The sequence below is a fragment of the Artemia sp. Qi Xiang Cuo genome, chromosome 9, assembly GCF_049724085.1.
Source record: "Artemia sp. Qi Xiang Cuo chromosome 9, ASM4972408v1, whole genome shotgun sequence".
In the NCBI taxonomy this organism is placed as follows: domain Eukaryota; kingdom Metazoa; phylum Arthropoda; class Branchiopoda; order Anostraca; family Artemiidae; genus Artemia; species Artemia sp. Qi Xiang Cuo.
This window is the reverse complement of record NC_142802.1, coordinates 45047903-45061653: the sequence shown is the minus strand read 5'-3', so window position 1 is coordinate 45061653 and position 13751 is coordinate 45047903. Positions and strand designations below refer to the sequence as shown.

The following is a 13751-nucleotide window of genomic DNA, read 5'->3' as shown; positions in this document are numbered from 1 at the left end:
AAACGGCATTATATTTTCCGATGGTAATTAGGATTATGTTCACTGGCTTCCACATCACGGCTCACTGTAGGGTAGAGGATCTTTTATAAAAGTTTAAGTAATTAGAAATTCTTTTGGGATTGTCAATAGCCTATCTTAGCACTTTTTGTTCTCCGACGGCTCCAGAGTGGTTTTTCTTGTTAAGGCGAAAAATTGAAATAGTATTAATAAGAATTACTCGAATTCAATCGTAATTTCCCAAAAGTGGTCTTTACAATTATAGTTGTTTTCTACTTGCTCGACAACTCGGTCATCTTATTTCATAACGTATTCTCTGCAATGTAACATTATTGCAGAGAATCCGCAATGAAGTAGTACGGACGAAATAATTTTTCATTGAAGAAGAAAAAATGAGACTGTAAAAATCAGCAAATCTCTGGGATATGAACTAAAAATCAACTTTCTAAACTTTAAGGACTAAACCAAAGAGCATGGGCAACATACACTAGTGCCTATTTCCACTCTTGTAAGTTACCCTCACTCTTTGAACTAAATTTTAACAACTCAAAATCACCTTTAAGGACATGTCCAAACTTTCTGTTGGAATTGGGAACAATTTGGCCTCGCCTGGTTTTTTCTTTGTATGATGTTTTATGGGAACCATAATTGTGTACTGGGTGTGAATTGTGTATGTTTTAAGTTAGGCCTTCTTAAACTATGGGTTGATACCCCAAATGGGGTCGCGTAGCAAACATCTTCGGTCGCGGGAGATTATAATGTCCAATATTTCAAATGGAGGATTTTATGTATTTGGGCAGAGTCACACTCACACACCTGCGCACAAGCAAAGGTTGGAATGCGTGCACACATGTGCAGCGAGGCAATGATTCAATAACAATGACTGTAATGTACGGTCGTCCAAAGGTAAAAGGACATGTCTACACTTGTTTCCCTTTTTGACTTATTGTTACCACCTAACTAAAGAAAAAAATGGGTGAGTCGAACGGTATATTTAGGAAGGCTGTCGTTTAAACATTAACGAAAATAGCATATGGCTCAAGTACGTAACTGATAAATTTGCGGTACAGTCGACCCTTGATAATTTGAAGTTCAAGGGGCCAGAGGGAAAGTTCAAATTACCAAGATGTTCAAAATAACAAGAGTTCCAATCGTCAAGAATGAACAAGGAAGAATTTCAAATAAATAAGTGATTTATTGAAAATGCATAGCATATATATGTACAAAAATACATATAAACCCTTTTATTTAACTTCTTCATTACAAATGTATGTGAAAAACCATGCGAACGAAAAACGATTTTGCAAAGTAGGCTAATCGGTGATTTTTTTTATGAAGCGACTTCCATCTTAAAATGTTCAAATCCATTTTCAAGGGTGATGAGAGCTATAAGGATGTTACCACTTGTTTCTGTTCTCAGAGCTAGGAACGTAAGGGTTTTGATGAATAATCTTGCCTTGCTTAATGCGACTGGAGTAAGTGTTTTTCTTTTTTTATCCTCCTCCTCATCTTGAAAAGTCAATATTCGGCATCAGTTAAAGCACCATGGACATCAATTTCATAGTCCATGTGAACAAAATCCTCAAATGTAAACTCATCACAGTTTGGTAGAAGTAACCACTCTGTGTCTAGGGGGGATGAATCCCATCAAATCTCGTGACTGATAACCGTGCGGGGATTTCTTTTTCCTTAGCAAAACCCACTTTTTTTAAGCAGTTATGTAGGGTGTTAGAACTGACATTTTTCCAGGCCTTATCAATCATAATTATAGAGGTCAAGACTGTTATTTTCGCGTTCTCACGTTTATCAAAGCTATGCAGCAGAATCTATATATTTTTACAGAGTATTGCCAAGCAAGATACCCTCGTTGGAAATTCAAATTATCGGGGTGTTTCTTTTTCAGTTTTTCAAGGGACCGCGAAAAAATTTCAAATCATCGAGAGATTCTAATTGTCGAGAGTCGACTGTACATCCAAAGGTATATAATGATATTAATTTTTGAAAGATCCATCAGTTCAAGATTTTTTTTTCATTGTATTTTTTGTTTTCATTTTCAATACTAATAAAAATGGAAAAGAATAAATCTTTAATGTAAGAATAACTCATTTTTAGTGAAGCGCCAATAACGCAGATGGCTTTAGGTTCTTACAGTTAAAGAAGGGAACAACATTCAGATTTAGCATTTAATGAAACTATATGTGTCTTGACCAATTTGGAAAGAACTAATAAATTAAACTGAATTTATGATGTATAATGATATTTATTGCTGAAAGCTCATCAGTTCAAAATTTTACTGTAATTTTAATATTTTTTTTCAAATATTAAAATTACTTGTTATTGCTTTTTTTACTATGGAATTATAGTGGGGAACACTATCGCCGAAGTGGGCAACTGGACACATTTTATGTCACAAGGACACGTTCCCGTATGCTTGGACATAATGACATAAAAGAGCAAAAAATTACATATTTTAGAAATTTGGGACACAAAAGGCAAAAAAGGGGCACTTTTTGTAAATTTATAACATAAAACGAAACATTTCCCAACTGGATATCCTATATATTAGTATCTTGTAAGTATCAGTGTATATACGTACTTTTATCCTTAATGCAAACTTTTACTTTTGGTCGGCACATTAAAATGAGAAGGAAAACCAATGGTCTAAGGACGTACACGTGATGATTCAGTAAAATCATCATGTTTACCAGAGCTGAGCACAACAACTCGGAGCTATATGTAATCTCAAGCGGCTTTCTAAATTTACCGAGGGCAATGGTTTTACAAAAGGAAAGACAAATATTAAGGTAAGATTTTTTAGTAAATACAGAAGGGCAAGATCATATCAACCACCTAAACCATTTTTTTATGATAGCGAGCAAACGTCACTTGCTTTTGAGATAAAAACAAACAAACAAAGGATGTATCAAAACAATCTTTAGAACCCCTTCTGTCATTTGAGATAATTGGAGGTAAGTTCGGTCAACTATTACAACACGGAGCCAAATTTTGCATTACCTATGAGTTAGCCCGATACATATTAATTAGTACATATATACAGGAGAGCAACGTCATCCCAACCACCTACAACTAGATTGTTTTGAGAGGGCCTCTAACTAGGCTTACCTTTAAAAAAAAAGAAGAAAGTTATCAAAATAACTGCTAGAATCCCCTCTTTCGTCAAAGATAATCAGGGAATGATTTTATTGACTACTGCAACACTGGAAAAAAATCTGCATGTGTATGCAATAAAGGTAATCATGATTCAAACCACACACTTTTTGCAAATGGCTATAATGCGCCTAGGAACTAGAAACAGAGGGTTATGGTTGCCTATATACAAATATTGTAGTAATCAGTATTCAAATCTAGCAAACTAATGCTTATAGTGAAATTTTCTAAAGTGAGAATTATCAAGAACTAATTCACTGACATTTTCCGTTTTTTCATATATCTGGTCAAAAACAACTGGATTGCGCACAGGGAACTGCAACTATCTGAATGAGCTCTAATAATCCATTAAAAATTCATAGAATATCAATTTTTTAGGAGACTGGTAAGTAAATCTAGCACAAATAAGGTATCAACTACAAGTACTGACTTGCAATTTTCCAATGAAGAGGAGCCAGATTCCGTTACCCCCTGAAATCATCCAGATAATCCAAACAACAGACATATCAACAAATTTACCTTGGAATCCTCGATCAAGGGATACAAGGGAAGGCGAAGCAAAAACTAATGCACAGCTGAAACACATTGCTTATGAATAATATGAAAAAGAATATTTAAGTGATAGTGATAAGTCCAATACTGACTGATAGGATGTTAAATGGATATTTGAGTCTTCTGATGATGAAAGGCTGGTAAAAATTTGAAGAAGAGGAGAAAACTTTATACTGATTTAGTTCTTCTTTTTGTGAGTAATCATCTTCCAATAAATCATCCATAGTATACTCTTAGCCATGTTCCTACTGGAAGATTTTGCTTCAGATGCCACTTATGACAACCAAGATTACCAGCTAAACTTGGAAAATTAACAGTCAAATGAAAACCACAATGATGTTTGTGAACCTCATTTCCCAGACCATTCTATGTGTGTCATTGACACTGCAGCAGCAAGGTCTGGAGGACAAGATGGAGAAAATGGATATGAACATAATGGTGGAAGAGAAGGAATGTATTGTTGACCCTACTCCAAAACGAGTTCACTCAGAAAACGATGATTTTAAGAGAGAGAGAGAGGTTAAGAAGCATCCATTTTCTGACCAACCTGTCTGTAAACCTAAAAGATGCTCAAGTTAAAGTTTTCTAGAGAAAAATGCAGGAAAACTTATGACGCTAATTGGAGCAAAGAATATAAATCAAGGTAAATATGGCTTGCTTATTTATTGAAATTCCTACCACTGAAAAGAAGAACCATCACCCCAGAAACTACATGTAGGGAAAACCTACATTTAGGTACGGCCTTCCTAGAAATGTGAATGACAATCCCACACTTCCCCTAAAAGTTGAAAATTTTTCGGTTTGCAAGTCTTCATTCCTTGGCTTTTTAGGATTGGGCAGGAATGACAGTGATTTTTGTTATCAAGTCAAAAATTGAAAGAGGGTGATGTCGAGAATCTGATATTTGCACACTATTAAAAGAGAAAGTAGGGGCAACGAGAATTGCTGGTACAAATGATGAGGCAGCTTTGAAAGAGACACAGCTCTAAAGAAAGCAAAGGAATCTTGTTGAACAGTTTTCTAATGGATTTTGTGAAAATAAGCAGAAATACGAAAAACATTCAACTACCATGTCGCTCAACGTGAACCTACAAAATGTGCTATTGCTTCCCATCATACACAGCACAAAGGATATTTTTATCTAAAAAGACTTGCGTGTTTTAATGAGACTTTGCTCCCGTAAAGGCCGCCCAACAAAACCAAAACCTTTACGTTGTTTAGAAAGAATCTCCACAAATAGGAGTTGTACCCGATTTAGGTAGTGCTTAACACAAGGCCATAAAAATGAATAGGGATATCTTGCATCTTCTTTCTTATACTGACAACTACTCTGCCCAGAACAAAAATTCTCCAATTTTTACTGAATTAACGTGGATTCAAAGCGATTTGCATCAAGTATCTAGTGAAGTCATACGCACATTGGGAGTGACTCCATGCACGGATCGACTGAGTCTCGAATTTGAAAAAGGGGTGTTTTGACTTAGAGAATTTTTGCGACACCATACAAAAAGTTGAAAATTCACGAACAATGGAAAATCTTGAAAACTCCCGGAAGTGTTATGAAGAATTTGGCATCACCATGAACATGAACATTAGTTTAGTGAAGTCTATTTTAAGAAGGGAAAATAGAACTATTCTATACAACTAGCCCTGAGGTCAAGAAAAGAGTTTAAGTTTTGTGTCACAAAAGCTTGTTAGTGAAATCAAAGAGGCAAAGTACCCTTTGCCAGATCCGATTCTTAGCACAAGGAGGATCAAACCAGGAAATAAAAAGGCCACCTTAGAAAACTTGTACCTTGTATCTTATGATAAAGAATCATCGTACATTTTGGCAATCTATGCCTTCATCAACAGCTACTGGCGATTTGCTGAGGCAAGACTCTGTTTCTTAGCTGCCAGAAGTGACGCATTGTGGATTTGACGACACAGATAGTGGGTACGCTTGAAGCTGCTAATACCTCAAGACGTTGGTATTGATTAAGTACATCTAGGTGTTACATAATACTAAAGAGAGTTGGTTGTTACGTAATTGTTTACTTAAGCAAATATTTTCTTCGAGAATTCTTGTGTTGTTATGTAATTGTTTGAAAACCTACGAGGGCCAGGTATGAAAAAAAACAGGGCCCGCCAGTCAAATGGAAACCGCCGGTTGTAAAAATGATCTTAGTCCAATGTTTACTTATGTAGATGACATAATTTTGCGTTGGTCAAGTCGTTCTTTCTTTGAGAATTCTTTGGTTTTTATATAATTGTTTAAAAACCTATGAGTATTGGAAATAACTTCAGGGCCCGCCAGCCAAGTGGGGAACCTGCCGATTGTAAAAAAAAATGATCATAGTCCAATCTTTACTTGATAACATAAGTTTTTTGCTGGTACATAAGTCTTTGATTTGAATTCTGTTTTCTCTTTTGGTAACAGACAAAGGCGTCCTGTTATGTATTAGTTCCCAACAGGAACAAAGGGGCCCCGTTATGTGGTATAGACAACTATTGATTTTCAACAATGTTATGCAAGATAACGTTTTTCCCATAGCGGGTAATGGACTGGGCGATTCTCTTTGTCCCTTGGGGGCTATAAAACCAGGATCCAAACGTGGAGAACCATCAGTCTAACTTTCGAGATGAACAATGCACTATGATTTTTTGAACAAGGATTTGGTCCGATCCTATTTGCAGGTAAGATTCTATGCATAATAAGGGATGGTCCCCCCTCCCGCCTACCAAAAAGATAGGAAGAGACTATACTCAAGATAGAGCTGGTTTAATTCTCTATATAAAATTAGCAACTAAAACCCTGTCCCCTCCTACTATTGCATAGCTCCATCGCTGATCAAATAATCTTATGTTCTTACGAAATACATGTTTTTACCATCAAAATTTATGTTCCCTATTGTAAAATGCTTTCGCTAGTCTAACAGCTTGCTGCACAATTAATAAACATCAACTAGCGGGATTAAGCCTCTAATTATAGCGCATTGTCAAAACCATCCTCATGTTACGTAATTGAGGAAGAGAGTTGCTTTGATACTCCCCGTTGTAATTGTGCGAAAAGGGTCTTTTTTTGCTTTTCAGCCAAATACTACCATTGCCTGCTAAATTGACACATTTTAACAACTAAAATAGTTTTGTAAAAGCGTGTTATATTTAAAATAGATCCAGGAGGTTAGATAATATTTTTTTAAACGATAAATACAAACAGTTAAATATGGGTAATTCTGAGTATAATAATGAATTATTGTGTGAGCCCCTCTCCTCGCTAAATAATGTAAGCAAGAGGGGGTATGCAGTCATTTTTGAAGCCATATTTGTTTTGGCTACGCACGCCTTATTAAAGTCAAATTTAATGGGGGGGGGGGGGTTATAACGAAACCATTGGATGAGAAAAATAAAAATGTATTCTTTATTTCAAAATGTTCTTTTGTTACAATTAAACAGTGCTGTATAAAACTTTTGTAGCTCACGTGCAAAGATTTATATTCGAAAAAAGAATATCTATCGCCAGAATGTTTCTTTTACTATAATATATTACAGAAAGAATAAAAACACATGTAAAGGAAACAATTTAATCAGGGAATAAAAATACTTACGATCTGCGATACTCATTAATTCTAATTTTTTGTCATATACCTCATTTTGGGGTTTTCAGTTACTATTAACAGGACTCGTCTTCACTTAAGTGGACTATTTGATTCTATTTGTGCTCATTTTTGGTTTTTGCTCATTTTTGGCTCTTAAATTACATAACTTTGCCTTATATCCCAATGTTGTCACAAAAATTAAGAAGAGAATTAAAAAAAAACATAATATAAATACAGCATTTAAAACAGGACAACTTATAAGCTCTTTGTTAAATGAGGGAAAAGACAAGGTACCGAGAAATATGCAAAAGGGAATATACGAAATTCCATGCTCTTGTGGTAAATTGTATGTGGGAAGAACACAACAGATTTTAGAAAATAGGCTACAGCAACACAAGAATGCCATAGATTGCTCTCTAAAAAAAAAAAAAAAAAAAACACCGGAAATGTTTGAGTCAGCTGTTGCAGAACATGTTTATAATTTTCCTCATCACAGTATTTTATTTGATCAAACAAAAATAGAAGATACGTCTTTAGGACTTTTACTTGAAAAACTTATTTTATCGACAAAGTTTTTTTTCATAATTTTCTTGTTTAACCTTGCGGACCACGAAAACAGTCTTTAAAACAGAACATGAAATGCTTCTCAACTTAAATATTGCATATAAAGCTATCAATTTAAGCTGGAGAGGGAAGGTTTCTAACAATGATAAAGAAAGGGGGAAGTAAGCAAGCCCGTTGGGAGAGTTGGAGACAATGGGGATGAGTTATTTGGAAAACTAAAATTTTATTTCTATTTCAGGAAAACCCTAGCCAAGAAGGGGTTTCTCTCCTAAAGAAGGCGAGGACATGCAGCGATGTGGCCCATGGTGAGAATGCAGGCACCTCTGCCATACAAGTCATGACGCAAGAACTTCTTTCCTCCCCTTGCAGAGTGATGATGTGGAGCCTTTTATCCCCCTAAAATGTGACAATATGGAAAGTCTACTGCCACCTGTGCAAGCCAACACCGATATTATCAACCCTATTCTAATTAAAAATTATTTAAAACCCCTAGATATTTTTTTAAAAGCTTATTATATGTTCTAGCGGTAAAAATTTTACGCAAGGGCTACGAGGCTGATATTAATTTGTCAGGGTAATAGAACGTTGAGAGAGCCCCAGTTCTATGTTGCTGCTGTTGTTGGCCCTCAAAGTAATAATTAAAATAACGCATTCTTTTCAGCTTAATAAGGGAAAATAACTGGGACTGTTGGGCACCTTGCTCGTTTGTTCTTAGGATGCCCTGGTCCTAAAAATAGGTAATTCACCAAGATGAAAATATTTTCGCCAACTCAAGGGATGAGAGCCCTCAGCTTAATAATAACATTCTTTTTTACAGGTTATTATCATAAGTGTTTCAATAGAAAATAACTTCTTATTCTCTTTTTCCAGGTCACGCCTGAAATGCCAGCGATTGAGGATAACAATGTGGATCCAAGTTGACTCGACCATTTGATGGAGGATTTGTTCCATGGTTTCTATGACGAGGGAGCAGCACAAATGGCGAGCACTAATACGACTCCCCCCGTAATTGTAATTTTTTAAGACTCGTAATGAAATTACAAGAGGACCTAGTTTCAAGCTTAATAACAGGACTTAATACGACTAAAAGAACTTTTAATAAAAAAACAATAGTGCAAAGGTCAGGAATGGAGGAATGAAGGGGCAACTATCCCTCATTTATGGAATAACTTCTGATCGTTAAACTTTTAAGTAGTAGTAGAGCCTCTCTATGTCCAAACAGGCATTCTACCCCCCATATATGGAATAATGTTTGTTCGTTAAACTTTTGAGCTGTAGTATAGGCTCTCTATGTCCAAACGGATACTCTACCCCCCCCCCCCCCGAGAGGGCTTTACCCCGCAAAAATTTATAGACTAATAATATATTCTATTTCATCCTAATATATTCTTTTCAGGATGAAATCAAAAGTGTTTCAAAGGGGTAATAAGTTGTTATTATTTTTTTAGGTTCAACTAGCGACATTACCAACGACTAAAGCGTCCTTCATTGACGGCACGGAGACTCATATACTGTCGCCGCTTTCGGGATTCCGTGACAGTCTCTGTACTTGTTTCAAATCGTAGAAAGTGAACTGGAGAGATGCTTTTGTGCGGGGGTGAAGCCTGTTAATATAGCTCCCCCCAAAACTTGGATTTATACAGCTTCTTAGCCGACCTCGATGCGGAATTTTTGGACCTTTTGCTAGATCAAGTGCCACCTAGCGAGGTCGAGAGGCTACTAGACGAACCCGCAGTGCTTAGTCCCCACAGTGACCGTGATGAGGGGGAGTTGGACAAAGTGGAAGCGTTTCACCCTCTGTATTGCCTGAATTTCACTTGGCTAACTCCGGCTTGCGTTATTTTTATGTTTTTAGAGCTGAGTTTGGAGACCTTTTTAACATTCTTACTGCTGGTAGTAATCTTTAAAGTTTTTCATAGTCTTACACCAGTTGTGACATCAATAACTTCCAGTATACAAATAAAATTGTCTTAAAAACATAAGCGTAAAATTAAATAGTTTTTTAATAACCGCAAAGTCACTGAACAGCATACAGAAATATTGGATTGATTTATCAGGTAGCATTTTGGTCTCGCCAGTCATAATACCAATAGTGAGTAATATACATAGTGAGTCATTACAACTTAAATTGTAAGAAATATGCTTTAGTATTACTTGAAATGAAGATCAAATAAGACGTAATATGAACTCTGGAAATCCAGTTATTTCTCTCTATACAACAGTGAACTTCAAAAGCAAGTTTATAGCCCCAACACTATCAAGATGGCTTCACTCGAAACTTGTCTACAAACTAATCATGATATTTCCTTTTCAGAACCAAAACGAGAGCCAGTCACTGAACTGAGCCACTGTGCAGAAATGACACCAAATTAAACGAAAAAAAGCAACAATCCTAAAATACTTCAATTTCACTCTGTAAAAAGTGTCCTTAATTGTTTTGCTTTTACTGTACCAAAACTACTATATTATTTTGTGTTTTCAGTAAAGCGCTAGTTTTCTATAATCCTAAAAACACGGGGAAACATAATTAGTTGGTTCATTTATACTAGTTATATTGATATATATTAGATAGGTTGTGAAGTAATAATTTTTGGCCTTTTAAAGTTTCAACTTCGCTCTTTACTTCCCTCGGAAAACTTTGTTATTTTAATTAATCTTTGATCGTTTTTTATTAAAATTTAATGCAGAAACAACGCTGCCACGATCTTTTTTATTTATATTGAATAATTTCTGTTCGTTTTAATTTTAATGTCACTCCTTAGTTTCAGCTGAAAACTTATTTTTTAATGCAATTTATAACAATCGCCGATCAGAAAATACTGCAGATAACCTTGAAAGCTACGAAAAACTTTCAGTTTATAACATAAATTTTATTATCCATACTTTACAAAACAAATACATGTTTTCACGAACGTTTGTTTTTCGATAAATAAAACGCTGTTCTTACTCGGCCGACTTAGCCTGAAAAAGCCATAATGAAGACAGGACTTTATAAGTCACCTACTGACTAGCTCAAATAGAAGACCCCTGTCAAAAGAGAGCTGTTTAAGAGCTCATTTTATACCTTATCGGTTTCTATAAATTTGACTTGATAGCACATTCTCACAAAGTGCACTTTCGGTTGTTTTCTCCGTTTTTCTCAAATGAAAAAAATGCATTTTCCAATAAAACGACCAAAAAAAGATGTTTTCAAAACCTAGGTACGAGCAAAACTAAGGGAGCAAGGTCGTCCCTTCTCCTCCTTGCCGTTAGAACTAGCACCACAGGCTTCACCGCAGAGTAAAGTTTGAAGGTTCAATTCAACACTGTTGATCATTCAAGCTTAATTTTTGGTAAATTTTTAGTTGAAAAGTTTTTAGTTAATTTGTTTTCGCAATAATCTTTTACTTTTAAGATGAGTAGCCGATTTATGAAACTTGCTAAGAGAGTTTGGAGGAGACTATAGGTGAAGGGTTCTTATAAACCTTCAGTTAAGGGCTTTGGGCCATAATTATTGCAATGGTACTGTTATACTTCCAAGATTTTCAGCTTAAGAAGTGGCACCAAAAGTGTTGTTTTCAGTGCTATTATCCATACTTTACAAAACAAATACATGTTTTCACGAACGTTTGTTTTTCGATAAATAAAACGCTCTTCTTACTCGGCCGACTTAGCCTGAAAAAGCCATAATGAAGACAGGACTTTATAAGTCACCTACTGACTAGCTCAAATAGAAGACCCCTGTCAAAAGAGAGCTGTTTAAGAGCTCATTTTATACCTTATCGGTTTCTATAAATTTGACTTGATAGCACATTCTCACAAAGTGCACTTTCGGTTGTTTTCTCCGTTTTTCTCAAATGAAAAAAAATGCATTTTCCAATAAAACGACCAAAAAAGATGTTTTCAAAACCTAGGTACGAGCAAAACTAAGGGAGCAAGGACGTCCCTTCCCCTCATCGCCGTTAGAACTAGCACCACAGGTTTCATCGCAGAGTAAAGTTTGAAGGTTCAATTCAACACTGTTGATCATTCAAGCTTAATTTTTGGTACATTTTTAGTTGAAAAGTTTTTAGTTAATTTGTTTTCGCAATAATCTTTTACTTTTAAGATGAGTAGCCGATTTATGAAACTTGCTAAGAGAGTTTGGAGGAGACTATAGGTGAAGGGTTCTTATAAACCTTCAGTTAAGGGCTTTGGGCCATAATTATTGCAATGGTACTGTTATACTTCCAAGATTTTCAGCTTAAGAAGTGGCACCAAAAGTGTTGTTTTCAGTGCTATATCTCACTAACGAATGGTAGAATTGATAAAAAGCACATAGATATGAGCAGAAGTTTCAAATGAGCCATTAAACATCACTCTGAAAGTTCTGGTAACCCACTTGCCCCAGCTTTTCCACTTGAGACATGGCGCCAAAAGTGCCGTTTTAGTGCCATTTGAAACTTGTAGATGGTGGAATTTACATGAAGAACGTATATATAAACAATATTCTTTTATATGAGCAATCAAAAATCTTTCTACGATGTTCTGGTAACCCGCTAGCCCTACCCTTTGATAAATGGCATAAAAAGTGCCTTTTTTCGTGCCGTGTGGCACTTGCAGATGACGGAATTTATATAAACCCCGTAAATATGAGAAATAGATTTTGAATGGACTCTTAAGCATCTCTCTATGATGTTCTAGTAACCCGCTAGGCCGGGAAAAAAAAGAAGGAAAAAAGACCGTTTTAACGTTTTTTAACTTTTAGTTACTGTGCTTCGCTCTTTACTAGGTTGCGGCTAATGCTTCAACCATGACAGAGTTCATTGCAAATTCTCCCTAGAAACTAGCTAACATTGACATCTGTGAAATCTAATAGATGTTAGAATTTGAAAGACCAATTAAATATAAGCAATAGCTTTTAATTGAGCCATTAAACATCTATCTACTATGGCGGGGTAGCCTGCTAACGTTGCAGTGGCTTGCTGGTGAGCAGACATTTTATGAAACTTACTTCAGAGCCTCTCTACTTAAGAAGTGGCACCAAAAGCGTTGTTTTCAGTGCTATATCACCCTTACGAAGGGTAGAATTGATTAAAAGCACGTAGATATGAGCAATAGCTTTCAAATGAGTCATTAAACATAACTCTTAAAAGTTCTGCTAGCCCAATAGCCCCAGCTTTTCCACTTGAGACTTGGTATCAAAAGTGCCGTTTTTAGTGCCATTTGGAACTTGCAGATGGTAGAATTTACAAGAATAATCTAAAAATGAGAAATATATTTTTAGCGCCACCCCTTGAGAAATGGCACAAAAAGTGCCATTTTAGCGTCATATGGCACTTGCAGATGGCGGAATTAATAAAAAGCACGTAGATATGAGTAACCCGCTAGGCCTGCTAAAAAAAAAACGCGAGACAGATTAGTCTTACCTATGCAAAAAAGTGATTTTCCTTGTTGATCAAGGAGGGGGACTGTAACTGCCCTGAAGAGTTCAACCATGCTAATTCCAATGGTACATTTTTCAATTTGATCTGACGCCATTTTCGAGGGGCTTCAGGCTTTCTTTCGAAATCACCATAAATTTCTTTTCGCAACAAACTTTTACTTTTAAGACGAAATAGTTACCATTCCTGAGTCAGTGTCCGATGACAATTTTTTTTCACTAAGCAGTTTTTTTCAAAACGCATTTTTTAATTTTTAGTTACTATGGCCTATGGTTCGCTTTTTAATAGGTTGCAGCTACTGCTGCAACCATGATATGTACGTTAAAGAGGGCATGATTAGTTTCGTTGTTAGTTTTATGTTGAAAGACTGCGATTACGCAATTGCATAACAGCCAACTCATAAGCCACAGGCATTAAGAGTTTGGTGTGCATACACACGCGTCAGTGGATGTTGCGAAATTATGTCGTGAAAATTTGAAGTTGTTTTTCC

The 13751-nt window shown here is 35.9% G+C and overlaps 1 long non-coding RNA gene across 1 annotated transcript; it reads left to right on the top strand.

Annotated features, from left to right (window-relative positions):
* The first annotated feature begins 6345 nt into the window (after window positions 1-6345).
* Window positions 6346-9829, top strand: LOC148948700 (uncharacterized). The gene is made up of 3 exons (XR_016142250.1): window positions 6346-6393; window positions 8098-8870; window positions 9308-9829. It is a non-coding gene; the product is annotated as an uncharacterized LOC148948700 (long non-coding RNA).
* Window positions 9830-13751: the final 3922 nt, after the last annotated feature.